This window comes from Castanea sativa, chromosome 6 (genome assembly GCF_040712315.1).
Source record: "Castanea sativa cultivar Marrone di Chiusa Pesio chromosome 6, ASM4071231v1".
Lineage (NCBI taxonomy): Eukaryota > Viridiplantae > Streptophyta > Magnoliopsida > Fagales > Fagaceae > Castanea > Castanea sativa.
In genome coordinates, this window is record NC_134018.1 from 21,174,737 (window position 1) to 21,190,079 (window position 15,343).

At 33.4% G+C, this 15,343-nt stretch overlaps 1 long non-coding RNA gene across 1 annotated transcript; it reads right to left on the reverse strand.

Annotated features, from left to right (window-relative positions):
* Positions 1-11,766: 11,766 nt before the first annotated feature.
* LOC142641234 (uncharacterized) lies at positions 11,767-14,136 on the reverse strand. The gene is made up of 2 exons (XR_012845335.1): positions 13,942-14,136; positions 11,767-13,203 (listed from the first exon to the last, which is right to left on the reverse strand). It is a non-coding gene; the product is annotated as an uncharacterized LOC142641234 (long non-coding RNA).
* Between the last annotated feature and the right edge of the window lie 1,207 nt (positions 14,137-15,343).

Sequence of the window (15,343 nt, forward strand, 5' to 3'; positions counted from 1 at the left end):
ACCTTTATTTTGTTATGTGTTATACTATGATATATATATATATATATATATATATATATATTTTTTTTTTTTTTTTTGTGATTGTCTTGTTAAACGCTTGGATATATTATTCAATTTTTTCTAAAAATTGATTTGATTTGATGGGATAAATTTATTTGTAATTTCATGTATATTTTTATATTTGAAATAGGCTACATTAAAAAAATTGTTTTAATTGTAAGGAAAATTAACAAAAAGTAGAGTTTTACAGAGTGGGGCGGGGCTTTGCGTGGCCCCAAGGGGCGGGGATGAGGTGAAAAAGTTTTCTCTATCATGTGGGGCGGGGCGGGGATAGAGCAAGACAAAACCATGCAGGGCGAGGACGAAGACCACATCCTTCGGCCTCGCCCCATTGCCATCCCTAGTGGACAAGTGACATGGTCCACCATTCTACTAAAAAACTCTCACTTGTTTAAAATTGCTGAGTCAAAAAATTTTTAAAACAAAAATTAATTACTGACTCAGCATTTTAAACAAGTGAGACTCTTTTAGTGGAATGGTAGACAAGGGAAGTGGTTCACCATGAGGACTGTATAATTTCTCCCACATTTTTTTTATACAAGATAGAATTTCTACTCTAGTTTAATCTAAGTGTATATGTGTGTGAAGCTCCCTCCTGGAGACTTGAACCTTGTTCCTTGCCCCCCACACCCCATAAGCACTTATACTTGTAGAGTGACTATCGCACCAAGGGTGTGCAGTGGTTTCTCCCACATTTGATTGGTTCAAAAATACTAAAAATTATTAAATATTTCGGAGTACCATAAATGTGTACTCTCTCTTCTCACATAAATTATGGGTCTCACCATAAATTTAATTAGCGGGACCCACAATTATGTGAGAGATGGGGAGTTTGCATTTATGGTACACTAAGAGTACTCAATACCCCAAAAATACCCCCACATTTCTAGGTTTAAGTAGAAACAAAATTGAAAGACAATCTATTAAAAATACATCTCTGAATCCCACATCTCTGATTTCCACGTAAAACACTGCCTATAAAATAGGACGGATTTGACTTACTTCCAGTACTTTTTTCAATGAACATGTCTTTTTATTTTAAGGATTTTGCTAATGTTTGTCCTAAGAGCACACAATAATAAATCACTTTTGGAAATATTCTCTCGAGAACTGAAAAAGTATTGACAACTTTTTCAATTCTCGAAAAAATGTTGTCAAAAATGGAAGGTTTAATGTGTGCCCTTAGGGCACACATTAACCGGATCCTTATTTTAAATACACAATGACAAGTGGTTGTGGGTTTTAATCCCCGTCTTTTATTTTGTTAATGGATAATGTGATAGTCTCTCATTAAAATAAAATGAGATTTTTTAAAAAAAAGTACTAGAGGTAAGTTAAACCAAAATAAGACCACACTCTAGTTGGTTTTCAAACTCAAACAAATACCGTTTGGTAGTAGTGTTTAAGTCTTGTTCTTCAATTTTTAGTGTTGTGAAAATACGTGTTTGAGTGTTATAAAAATACGTGTTAGAAGTGTTATTATTGTTTAAACACTGAAAACTGGTGTTCAAACAATAATGCCAAATAGCCCAAACTTCCCACAAATAACTTCCAGAGAAGTTCATGATCACTGCATAGGAGCACATTTAACTAGGCAAAAATACAGAGCATAATCTTATAACAGAGGAAGATTCCAACATCATTGATTTTAATCCTACAGGTAATCTCTCTTTTTGAGTTGGTTAGTTCCAATGAATTTTATATAAAAATTAACTTTTTTTTTTCTTTGTTTTATGCTTAGATTTTGATATCGATACAGATGGAAAGTGTTTTATGTGGCAGGTTTGTTTGCTTATGTTTCTAATCTTTTTCACATGCCTATTGTCCTTAAAATTTTATGATTTTATTTCGCAACACGTCCTAAAACGGCACTTCTCCACTTTTTTTCAATTATCAAATTCAAATATTTTTTTTCACAAAATATTAGAAAACCAAATTCAAGTATTTGAAGAGAGAAACGGTAGTTTAGTATTGCAAAATGAATCAAATTCTGTCTTTGGATTTTTTTTTTCTTTGTACTATTTATTTCATTGGGTTTACAAATATAAGTTTTTTTTTTTTTTCCTTCCTTTAGTTTATTGTGTTAACAATTATGAGTTTCTTTTCCTTCTTTTTTTTTTTTAATTTAATTTATATGAATAGATTGTGAGTGGGATTGCATTGTCATTGGAGTCTGATACCTTATACAGGGAGAAACATGAGATTGTGAGGGTTTGGGGTACATATATTTGGACATGTTGTTATCTTCTTTTTATTTTATTATTATATTTCATTTTATTACTTGATTTGGTTTCAAAGTGTACATTTCTCTCTTACATTGATGGTTCTAAAGTCAAATGTAGAAGATGAATCATTACCTCCAATGTGATTCTATTTATATTTAGGTACATGTTGATTTGGTTTTGTTTATTCATATATTTCGTTTTCAAGAACTCAATCAATTAAAAAAAATGTTATTTTTGCAGTAAATTAAAATGAATGAATGGAAAATTATGACATTAAACCGAAAATAAATAAGTAAAAAGAGTCTTGTCGCACACGCAAATATATAAATGATTTTTTTGACTCATTGGAAAAGAACCTCATCGCACCAAGAATATATAAATGGTTTGTTTGCTTAATTGGTTGAATAATATATATATATTGGTCACTGCGATATTCAACAATCGAATCAAATGTTATAATACTTAGATTTAGATTGTTCGAATCGTTGACCGTTTAATTACTCCTAGTATTATATTAAGCTTGCGATTATGATCTTGTGTATTCATCTGATGGCTTTGAAATGGTACTGCATAAAGGTGATCTGCGGAGCGAATGGTGCAAATGCAAACCAACGGAAAAAATTAACATCTAACCTTCTAACCTTCACTCCCTAACCTTTACAAAAATTACTAAAATTAATACAACATATATACTAATTTAAAATATAATTATATAAATAAATAAATAGGAGGGCCATTGCCCCCCAAAGCCAATGATTGGCTCCGTCCCTAGTCGGCGAGGGAGTGTACAGTTCTTCCCTAAAGCTAGAGATGTTACTATTTATTAATGAAGTTTAAGGGACACGTATACATACATGATTGTAGTGTATAACCTTTTAGATTATTTGAGCATGTATTTTATATTTATATATAAATTGTAGAGCTTGTTGGGGGAGGGGGGATGCTATTTTTTCCACTAAGTATTTTTGGTAAAGTAATTCAAACAATAATTTTCAGTGTTTAAATACTAAAAACTATGGGCTCCAAAAAAAATAACGCGTTTGGTAAGAAGTTTTTTTTAGAAGTGTTTGAGTTACATTTCTTATTTTAAGGTGTTTAAACATTGAATTTAGAAAAACTCTTCTCACCAGTTTTCAGTTTTCAAATAACATTGTTCAATGAAACTTTTGTAAATAAGTAAAAAACTATAGGTCTCACTAATTAGACTACGGATCTGTTTGGATACCGATTATTTTGCTAAAAACTGAAAACAATAAAAATAATAATAAAAAAATTTATTGTTCACGCGCTTGGCACTATTCATAAGCCTAAAATCACTGTTCATGAACAATGAACAGTGCAAGAGGTGCTCAGCTGATAAAAAAAAAAAAAAAAACACAAACACAAGACCCAAACACCACCTACATGTCATCACTTTTTAAAAAAAACACACACACACACACATACCAAACACACAACTATGTTTTTTCACTTTTGAAAAAACGTTATTAGAAATATAATACCAAACACATCTTTTGCATTATGAGTGCTTTAAATATGTGTTTTCACAACACTTTTTAAACCACAATTTTCACATCATTTTGAACAACAATACTCAAACAACTCTACCAAGTAGGTATTTAAAAAAAACAAACAAACAAACAAACAAGATGCCTCAAAAGAAAACCACTAAGACACTTTGTGAATTATGGAAATGGTGATTGTCTTACTATAAATTCTTTAAATGTGGGAATGTCCGGTAAAGGTGGTGGTTCCTATTCGTAAATGATAAAGAACCATCGATTGTGTTTTCCGTGGTTATGGTTATTCCAAGAATTCGTATTAATATCTAATTCATGAATTTTTTTATTTTTTATTTTTTATTTTTTATATGCATATTTATTACTTAGAAGATATTTTTACTTGTAAGTCTTGTACAAGTGATAATTTTTTTAAAGAAAGTTTGAGTATACATCTAGTACCTCCTATGATCAAGAGTTGATGGAAGAAAGGAATGACATTGACTTGGATGTAGAAAAAAAAAAAAAAAGGTCATATTCATTTGGTCCAAAGTTTCTGAGACTAAAGAAGCAATATTCACACCTAAGGCTTGAAAAAAAGAGTATCAAGAATGAATTAATTCCATCTTTGAAATCCATGTGTACATTACACCAACCAAGGCATGGGAGAATATCTATGTGGTTGGACCTAGACCCTACGCGTGGAGTGGCTGTGAGCAAAGGAAGAGAAAACGTTGGCTACAAAGTTCTATCCTTAGCCCATGCCAAAGGCGTAATTGCCTCGAGAAGGAAGTAAGATATGCATCTGAAATGGTACTCAAGCACTCACAAAAGGGAGATAATGACCTTCTAAGGTCAGTAATTATAGAAACACCCTTTATTGGCTGAGTACATGTTGGACCACTTCAGGGACACGTGTAGTACTTCTAATGTCCCTCTCATTGAAGAAGAAATAACATTGACTTGGATGTAGTAAAAGGAAAAACAAATGTCATATTCATTTGGTCCAAAGTTTCTAAGACTTTAAAGAAGCAATATTCACACCTAAGGTGCTTTCTTGAAAAAGAGAGTATCAAGAATGAACTAAATCCATCTTTGAAATATATGTGTACATTACACCAACCAAGGAATGGGAGAATGTCTATGTGGTTGGATCTAGACCCTACATGTGGAGTGGCTGTGAGCAAAGGAAGAGGAAATGTTGGCTACAAAGTTCTATCCTTAGCCTGTGCCAAAGGTGTGACAGCCTTGGGAAGAAAATAAGATATGCATCTGACATCGTACTCAAGCACTCACAAAAGGGAGATAGTAACTTTCTAAGGTCAGCAACTATAGAAACACCACTTATTGGCTGAGTGCATGTTAGACCACTTTAGGGACATGCATATCAACTACAATACTTCTGATGTCCCTCTCATTACTCAAGAGTTATTCCCCAAGCAGTGGCAAAGTCACCTACCCACTTGCCACAGTGCCATGCTGGTGTATTCTTTCTCCTCCAGTCACCAAATAGTACCCCAGCTGTGGTAAGGTCCAAAATAGGAAAATGATGACTTGACACCTGTCTTTGTACTCGATCATATTCCTCAGATTATAAGAGGAACATGTAACTAGACTTTTAGGGGTAAGAACCCAAGTAGATCTTTTAAAAAGAGAGTAGAAAGTTGATAAGATAGTAAGGTTAAAAACAAGGTCTCTCTTTTTAAGGAAGAACACCTTTATTGTACAAGAGTTACCTTTTCTTTCCATACAACACAAAGCTGAACAAAGCAAGAATGTTCCTTTCTTGCTCAAACCATGGTTTTTCATCCCTTTTTTTATGGTTTTCCATGTACATCTTGTGTCAACTTTACATTCTTGCAATCACTTTCTTCTTCTCTAGACTTTGTGATATCAAAGCCTACATCTTTGTTACTCATAAGCTTTCTTATCGAGATGTACTATTAGATAGTTTATTTACTCTCTCATATAAGCTCAAAGCTAACTTACACGTACACCATGCATGGTAATAGGCAATTCTACCGGCTGAAAATTGAAGAGCTAATGGAACTATTGGCTAGTAGAAGGCGAGATTTGTTGTAGAAGATTACAAATAAAAGGAAGGTGTGAGTTTACTTGATACATAATAAAACCAAAGGGAATTGTGGTTCATAGACAAAGGTGTAGGATTGTTAAATCCTTATATAGATTGAAGCAATCTTTAAAGTAATGACAAGAGAAATTTGACAAAGTGATGATGTTAAGTGGGTTTAGAATTAATGCAACTTGTGTGTTATGTCAAGGGTATCACAAGAGGTTGTGGCTGTATCACATGCTCATTGTAGGTAGTAATAATGATATGATTAAAGCTACCAAGAGAATGTTGATTAGTTCTACATTAAAGCTACATCTAATGGGAAGCATTATATAATTGGCAAGTCTTATGAATCTAAACAAACATGCATTGTTGGTACTTGCTTCTCTTATCTGTATATATTGGTAGGGCATAGAGTTATAGTAAATCTCGACATATTCATCATAGACATAATACCATAAGGTAGTTGCTCTCAAAGTGGAATTATTTCCAGATTATAAAATGGATCCGTAATCAATTATTTAAGTGGAGAGCAAATAAACTGCATGTTCATGGCAATGGGATAAAAACCTATAACATAATAGTTTCCGGGATGGCAACCCAACCTAGCTAGATGGAGATCCCAAGGTCTAGGTTCAAAGGGACTACCAAATTATGGAAATTTATTTTTTCACTTTGGAGATAACATCTTTTTCCTATTCCTATGATGTAGTGTGAAGTGAGCCGCTTCTATAAGAGTCCAAGGCTAAATTCTCTAGAGCACATCATGAAAATACCAAGATATGTTTTGGGCCAAAATGAACACAACCATAGGAATAAACTGTGTTTGAAAATGAGCTATGTGAATTTTATTGTCTTGGTATATACAAACTGCAAACAATACAAAAGCATCAAGTTCACTAGTTAAAGTCAAAAGCCACATGTACCGATACAAAAACATTTCTTCTACTATCCGTATGTCTACATTATCATTTGCATTGTTTTTTGTCAATTTTTATTCCTATGCGGATTGTTAGAAAAATATTATGAAGTAAATAAGAAAGTAATTCCTGATATGTTCACTTGATCATGTTATTAAAGCGGTGAAAATCCATGAGTCCTACATAGGAAACGAAAGAGATAATATATGAGTTTATATGTTCATGGGTTGGACATTGGGTTAGGCTTATGTATGTGTGGGATGGACCCTACTGGCTAAATATTAATTTTTTATTTTTTGAGTTAACAAGCCTATGCACAACAATTTTTCTTGAACAATATGACATACATGTTCATAATCCCTCATTCATAAAAAAAAATTACAAAAAAAAATTGAATTGAGAAAACTTTCCTAGAGGAAAATATTTTTGTGCATACATCTGCATAGAGTCAAAGAGAGAGGAAGAGATATAGTTCAGTTCCCTGAGCATGGAGATTGCAGTGCCTCCCCTACATGTTATTGATTATTTTTTAAGGAGATTGTGTCAAACACAAAACTTGATCAGTTTTGCATCATTCATTTTTTATGGCTTTACACATATGGTTTGTAAGTTATTTAATTACTGTGTAGATTTCTTCTTTTTATTGTTCTTGCATGTTAAATATATTTGTGTTACTATTTGTGATTAGATCTTTGTTTATGTAATCACAAAAGTAAATTAATTTTTATGTATCCAACAATAAATCCCCATATCCTTACGAACTAGATACCAGCTTCATAAGCCTTCACTTCAGATCCAATAGCATCCAAAGGAGCTATTATTTCTTACTTATAGCCACAACCACCATGCCTTTGCCAGCTCTAATCAAGACCCCAACCCTAACTGTTTTCTGTGCATCAAAATCTGATCCATCGACATTGATCTTGTATAGTGGAGCTGTAGGAAAGGTCCAAGGGGCAACCAGTTTCTCAGCAGGCTCCGCGCGCAGTAACCAAACTGGCAGCCCGATACTCTTTCAAATAAAGTACACACCCCTGCACCATCAAGGCAGCAGTCTTCCTCAACCTCAAGCTCCCATGTCTGGCATCGATCCTGTTGTTCCAAAGCGACCAAGCTACCGTGAAAAACATGGCCAGTTTATCATTATGTCACTCATCAATCATCATCACTTGCCACAAGATATCAAGAAAGCTTTGATAGATCGAGCATAGATCCTGGTGAAACAAAAAGATTCGTGCACTCCCAAATCTAGCACACTTTTAGATTAAAAAATATTTTAGAATAATTGAAACATGATCTATGATAGAAAATTTTAATTCAACTAGAATAAAATAAAACTTAAAATGTAGAATAATAGAACCTAATTTATCAAAAACACAACTGTACAAATAAAAATTTATCAACTACAAGTTTGAGGACATGCTTAGCAAAATAAAAAAGGGTGTGCCCACCGTACTATTAACTATTAAGACATTAAGTTTATTTTTCAATTGATTTTTTTTAATGGGAATTTTTTAATTGATTTTGTTTAATATACTATTAAGTGTCATTTCCCTACATTTTTTTTGTTGCTGTTAATTTACAGTTTTTTTAAGACCTCATGTTTTCTTACCTTTTTATTTAATTTTCAAAGTACAGTTATATTTTAACATATTTTTAGCAAAAAAATAAATAAGCTAATGTTAAACACATTAATATTAAGGGCCTATTTGGTAAAAGTAAAAAACTTAACGTCACACTATGCTAATATGATGGTAAATAGTTGATGTGATAGCTCATACTAACTAGAAAAGAGGAAAAGTACTCAAGAAAAAAAAAATTAAGATAAAATAAAAAATATCTATTCACTTTATTTCTTTGGGAAGACCGGGTTTTAATTTTTTTCTTGTCACCTACTTTTGTTAATAATAGTGCATTTTATTGGTCAATAGAAGAGTCTTAAATTTGTTTTCTAAATGAGAGGATTTTCATTAAAATGTGCATTATGCATGTAAGACATATCAATATAATATATTTTATTGATTAAAAGAGGGTGCCTTTTTTTTTCTTTGGGGCCTTACGCCATTGCCTTAGTTGCCTATAGTGTCTAGCCAACACTGATTGCAGCAAGAAACAATTTTAAAAACACATTAGTTTATTGTTGATTTAACTTTATTTAATGTATCATATATATATATATATATATATATATATATATATATATATATGATGGGATTAAGGATTTATATATTATTCAACTTTTATCTTTAACCTCATCAAAAAATAAACTTTTATCTTTAACTGTTTTTCGTTTTTTTTTTCTTTTATTTATATTGAAAGAAATATGGAAAAAAAATGTTACAAATTATGTTAAAAGTTTTGAGAAACACTGCATCTAATTATCTACAACAAATTTTAGGTGGTAAATTATTGCTAGGTCTAAAGCACACTATTAAAATTACTTTTTTACCCTCCAATAACAACATGCCACTTATTATTTTTTATGAAAATATTATATAAATAGCATTTCTTTAAATATTTTCTTATGTATGTGAAAAATATATACGGCTCATTTCAAGTTACAAAAACCAGATATGGGTCATTAAGATAACAATCAATTTTATCCTATTATGCTAGACTCAAATTCAATAGACCGGACATGTAGTTTCCAGGTCTAACTGATTTGTAAGCATGCGTTTGGATTGGGCGTATTGCCCAATTCGTGCGTTCAGCATTTTTTTAGTGGATCTCGATGGTACTCTTCATGTACCACCAAACTCATTTTTTCACAGATTTTAGGTAAATTTGGATCTCACAGCACTATTCTCGCATGTAAAAATTATTTTGCTACAGTATTTTTAGTAATAAATTTTCAATTTTCAGCAAATAAGTGATATCCAAACACAACCTAAATTGCAAAAAATCTAGTAACACAAAATAATTTACAATTTTTGTCACAACTCTTTATATAGGTGACTGTGATTGATGGAGGAAAAATAATAAGTTTATGTGAAAGTGACATACATTCTGCCATAGTTGCTACATACAAAAGCTATGATAAAAGTTGTGAGTTTATTTGTGTTAGAAGAATTGAGGTATTAGCCCAATGTAAGTTAAAAGAAATTTAAAAAATTACACCAGCCATGACTCAAAGATTAATGTGAAAATGTTGTGCCTTTCTCATATTTTATTTCATAGACATTATATCCATTTTGTTTAACTCCTTTCCAAGGAATCATCATATTTTCTTAAATTTGTGCTCTGAAGTCATCCATTTTCACTAGAGATGTACTTAATTCATCGAGGCTAATTCCATCTTGGCCAAAAGAATCATCATTTAAGACACACTTGTGTTAATTTATTTTCTATCTAATAATTTTGCTAATATCATATTTGCGTCCTTCATTTTTTCTTCACTGTAGGGATTTACTCATCACCATCAACATTGTATTTGAGGCCATATATAACATTAAAGGTCATGGCCTTACGAAGCTTTCTTTCATCCAAATCTTGGCTGAGTCCCAAATTAAAGTCACCAAGGTAGGCTGAAGTGTTGCTATTACTTTCTATGGCACATCTAAAAAGACTAGCCCTGAGGTATTCTGTAGCTCTTCAGCCATTTGTTCTAATATGGCGTGAAGACCATGTTCAAGCATGTCAGTCATAGCTTCGATGTTATTCTGAGCTTAAACTTCATAACTTGTAGCTTCAATATTTTCCATACTCCTAGCTGTTTCTAGCATCTCTCACTATGGTCGTCAATATGCTTGAGAATATTTTGTTTTTAACCTGCTTAAATTGATTACAAGTAATTTGATGCCTTATTTCAAGTTTTGAAATGGTTGATTATGGGTTCGTGGTGGATTATTTGACTTCGTACTTAAAGGGATGTGGTTCGATATTACCTCAATTAAGATGACTTCTGATGCCCAATAGAGGAAATGCAGGTAACAATGAAATCTGGAAAGCAAGTAAATAAAATCCTAAGTTATCAAGTATCAAGACTACTCTCTAAGTGAAATATAATGCTAATGATTTCTCAGAAGCTAAGTTATCCGTGAGTACACTAAAAGTTCTTTTTTTTTTTTTTTTTTTATGAGAGTGAGTACACTAAAATTGATTGCAAGAAAAATAAATCGAAGCTTAGGCCATCTAATAATTAACAGATCGAAGCATAAGTTATCATACTAGACATCAAATTGGATAAAGGCGAAGCATTATGAATCAATTAAGACAAACAACAAAAAACTAAAATCAAAGTTCTCTAAACCTGTATAAAGGAGATTAACCACTTTAAAAAGACGTAAGGAAACACTTACACAAGTATGAACACCTCACAAAACCCTACGAATTACAAGAGAACCTCCTAGCCTCCTAGGAACTAATATTTCAATGATCTTTGTGTAAAATATGTACTTCAATGGAGTGTGGTGGTCCTTTCTCATTTTTATTCTGGTGACTCAAGTCATACAACAATTCTAGTGAGCCAACTATAGAGGAGTAACCTTCCTCCCTCAAAACATCCAGTAAGCCAACTAGCCTGGTGCTGTTATAGTCGTGGAAGGCTTAGCATCACCATCTTCCGAGTACCACATATTCATGTTTTATAGTGCAAAAAAATATTCATGTTTTAGTGCAATTGTAATTAGAAACATATGCCAATGATACAATGGAGGATTAAAGTTTACTTGTACTTTTTTTTTTAATCCATTCGTACTTAGTTTCAGCAACTCTGACATTGTGGAAAGAAGCAGTAAATGGTGAGTTGCAATTAATGAAAAAAAAAGCCCAGCCATATGTTTCTCCGTCTTCATCTATCTACTGACATCTCATGTTCTCTTTGAAATTAAAAAACCCTGCATGTTTTGGTGTTCCATCCAGTCACATTTATGCTTCCCAGCTCTGTGATAGATCAGTACGAGGTTCCAAGCTCATTAATTTATTCAAATATAACAATCAAGCCAATACCAATAACAAACAAAAAATACATGAAATTTTTACTCGCTGGAAGACAAACCATTGTTGGATTTTCATATCACAAAAATAGTTGTGCAGTTTGCACTAGTGGACCATTTGAGAGCTGCAAAAATGGGCAGCAGGAAACTCAAGCAAACCTCATAGCAAGTAATTCTCTTCAATGATTAGCCATCAAAAAGAGTTCTAAAGTCATCAACAAGGGGAATAAAAACAACAAATATATAAAACACTTCAATGTCTTGTCCAAATGACTGCTTCAATAGAGGTTAGGGAAGATGAACAAGAAGAAATCCTAACTAGTCATCAACCAAAGAATCCACACTGCAAGACAGATGTGGAAAATACCAGAGCAGATAATTGCCTAGGTTAAACTCTGGCATACGTTTTCCTTGCATGATTGGAAAAGATTTGGGATATCTATTATCCAAGATTTGTATGCCGTATTTGTTAGTTGCATTGCCAACCTTGTATATGCAATTAGCACATTCTCGGTGACCTTTCCATCTGGTTATGTTGTACAATCCTGAGCCCGTTCTATGACCCAAAAACAATGCTTGATCTCCAAAACTCTGCCGCTGAACCCATTGCATCTTTGAAAAATTTAGCTCATAAACTGAATGATAGTCAAATTCAATTCTATCAATTCCACGAATCATCAGGATCTGTTCATCAGAAGCCAGTAACCGTAACTGCAGTCGACAATTCAAATCTGCAATGCCTTTTACTTTCAGCAGGGTCACATATGGATGAGAATTCAGATTTAGTATCCCAATTTCAGCATGACTAGTTAAAACATATACCTTGCCCTTGAAGACAGCTCCATCAATAATCATCCAAGGATTGTGTCTAGGATTGCTGTTAAATTTGTCATTATAATCATATACAGTCCAATGGACATCTGTGGATCTACAAAACTGGAAATATGGCTGCCATCTACAAAAAGCTATGAGTACAAACTCTGGCAAAGGCGTAGCTAAAGCAGCAAGGATGAAGTGACAATAAGTTTTAGGAGGGCTAGGGAAATGGAGTTCATGTCTTGCAAAAGGATTCAGAAGCCAAATTTGAGAATCTGTCCTTTCTTCCCTGTCCTTCAGGACCAAATATCCACAAGTGATCCCCAAACATGATTTGCCAATAAGGTAGAGCAGTATTGCCTTGTATAACTTTCGATCAAAGATACTATAGAAGTAACAAGCTCTCTTAGCATGTGTTGATAAGAAGAGAACAAGTGGAGGTTGGGATGCCAAAAAACCTTTTTTATATGTCGCAACATATGACCTCCATGTTCTACAAACACACCCAACATGAGATAGTCTATAGGCCCTAGTGACTTTGTAATCAGATCAAGCATAGGCTCAGGAGGGTCCGGCCATGGCCTCCAATTATTATACTCATCCAGCTTTTTCTTCTTACTTCTAGGCCCCTTGAGATTTATATCACTTGCCCCTTGCAGCACCATGATTACCTACCTACAAAAAGAAAATATAGATCAGATCCTATACATGACACTAATTAAACATCTAACACGTCTACATTCATAACACAATCTAATGTTTCCAACCCAACTTTCCATTTTACAAGACATTTAAACTTAACAACATATTATGCTATACTTGGAGCCAACATCCATCTTAGAAGATGCCAACCAGTTTGAATGTTTAGGATGACAATATCAGCATTCAGCACCTCTATCACGCAAATTACTTCAACCACCATATAAAAACATAATAAAGGAATCGCAAAAGTACACACACATACAAATACTTAAATCATGCTTTACGGTACAAGTCATAATAAAATAGATTATATTCATTCTAACATTTCTTCAAACATATAGTACTCATACTTTATACAAGAATACACAGATAATTTTCTCAAGCATGAATCGTTTCTAACAAATGACAAATCAACATAATGAAACCCCATATTAATTTGATGACAGATCGTAGCAGAAACATGATTCAAGGCTGTTCATTATTTTGGCACACAACAAAAAGCAAAACTCACCACTCAACCAATGCTTTCGCTGAGATAAAAACTCCTTCAAAAAAAAAAAAAAAAACTTTAACATAAGACTCAAACTTCTCTTACTAGTTTTCTTTTGCTTTCCTACAGTTTCTCGGCTGCCAAACAGAGGGAAAGCCCAATACAAAAATATGACATTAAAAGTTAGAAAATAAGAAATCGGTGAAGTAAAAGAAAAGTACCTAAATGGAAGTTGTTTGTGAAAACCAAACGACCACCTTGACTTTTTCGGAGTGATGAATGAAGAATGATGATCATGCGGTTATAACTTTTAAACGACAGTTATTAAGGTTTGGAGATTCAGTGGTTTTGTCTTCCTGCCATTCATTCGGCGCCTCAAATTTCTTTTTTATTTTTGAGAAATAATTAAAAGGTGCTGCTAAAACCCAAGCTAATTGTATGTGAAGAAGTGCCAATCTAGCTACAAAGACATTGGCAATTCAGCTCAAATTTCCATAAACAAAACGTGAGTAAATCGTATTTGTTTCATTATTATATGGTTAACATTTTTTTTTGTATATGTATTAATTCTTTTTATTTTATATATATATATATATATATATATATATATATATATATATTAAATCTTGACTGTTCATTTTTTCTTCAAAAAAAAAAAAATCTTGAAGGCTCATTTATTAATTAATATTTAGGGTAAATTATGAGTTTGATCCTTAATATTTGCATTTTTCTTCCACTATTTAACAGTATGCATGCACGGCTACCATGGCCAAGGCACTGTGCACACGGGACTACCATGAACATGCAACATGCCCAAAGGGGGGGAATGTGCGTATTAACGGTGTAGATGGCATCAATGTAGTAAGTTAGGCAACGTACGAAAGTATAAAGGAAACTAACAACTCGAGTTTTTGAAACTCGAGATCCACATTAAAACTCGAGTCTCCAAGACTCGCTTTGCGAGTTTGTGCTGGAGGAGGTGGACAGAAAATGCCACATAGATCTCGAGTCTCTAAGACTCGAGTTTTAAGAAGCAAAACCATTCTGCACTTGAGCAACAATAGAACTGAAGACGACGAAGAACAGGCCTGAAGAAGAACCAACGATCTGACGACGAAGAGGAAGAACAGGCGACGAAGAACAAAGGAGACAGACAACGAAGAATAGAGGAGATAGACAACGAAGAACAAATTTGAGATGCGTTGTCTCCGCCGATGGGTTTGCCGATGGGTTTGCTGATGGGTTTGCCGATGTGGGTTTGCCGATGGGTTTTCTGATGTCTGCGCTTGTCTCCGCCGATGGGTTTGCCGATCGGGTTTCTAATGTCTGTGCTTGTCTCCGCCGATGGGTTTGCCGATCTGGTTTCTGATTTATGCGCTTGTCTCAGGTTGGGGTTTGTATGTTTAGGTGTGAAAGTGTTCTGGAGATGGGAGGGCGAAGTGAAAATGATGACAAATCGAGTTTTTGAAACTCGATTTCAACCTAAAGCAAATCGAGTTTCAGAAACTCGATTTCAACGTGGTTCCACGTGGATTTTTCTTCCACATCAGCTACCACCACTTACAAATCGAGACTTAAAAACTCGAGTTTTATCTTGGAACTCGAGTTTTAGACACTCGAGAT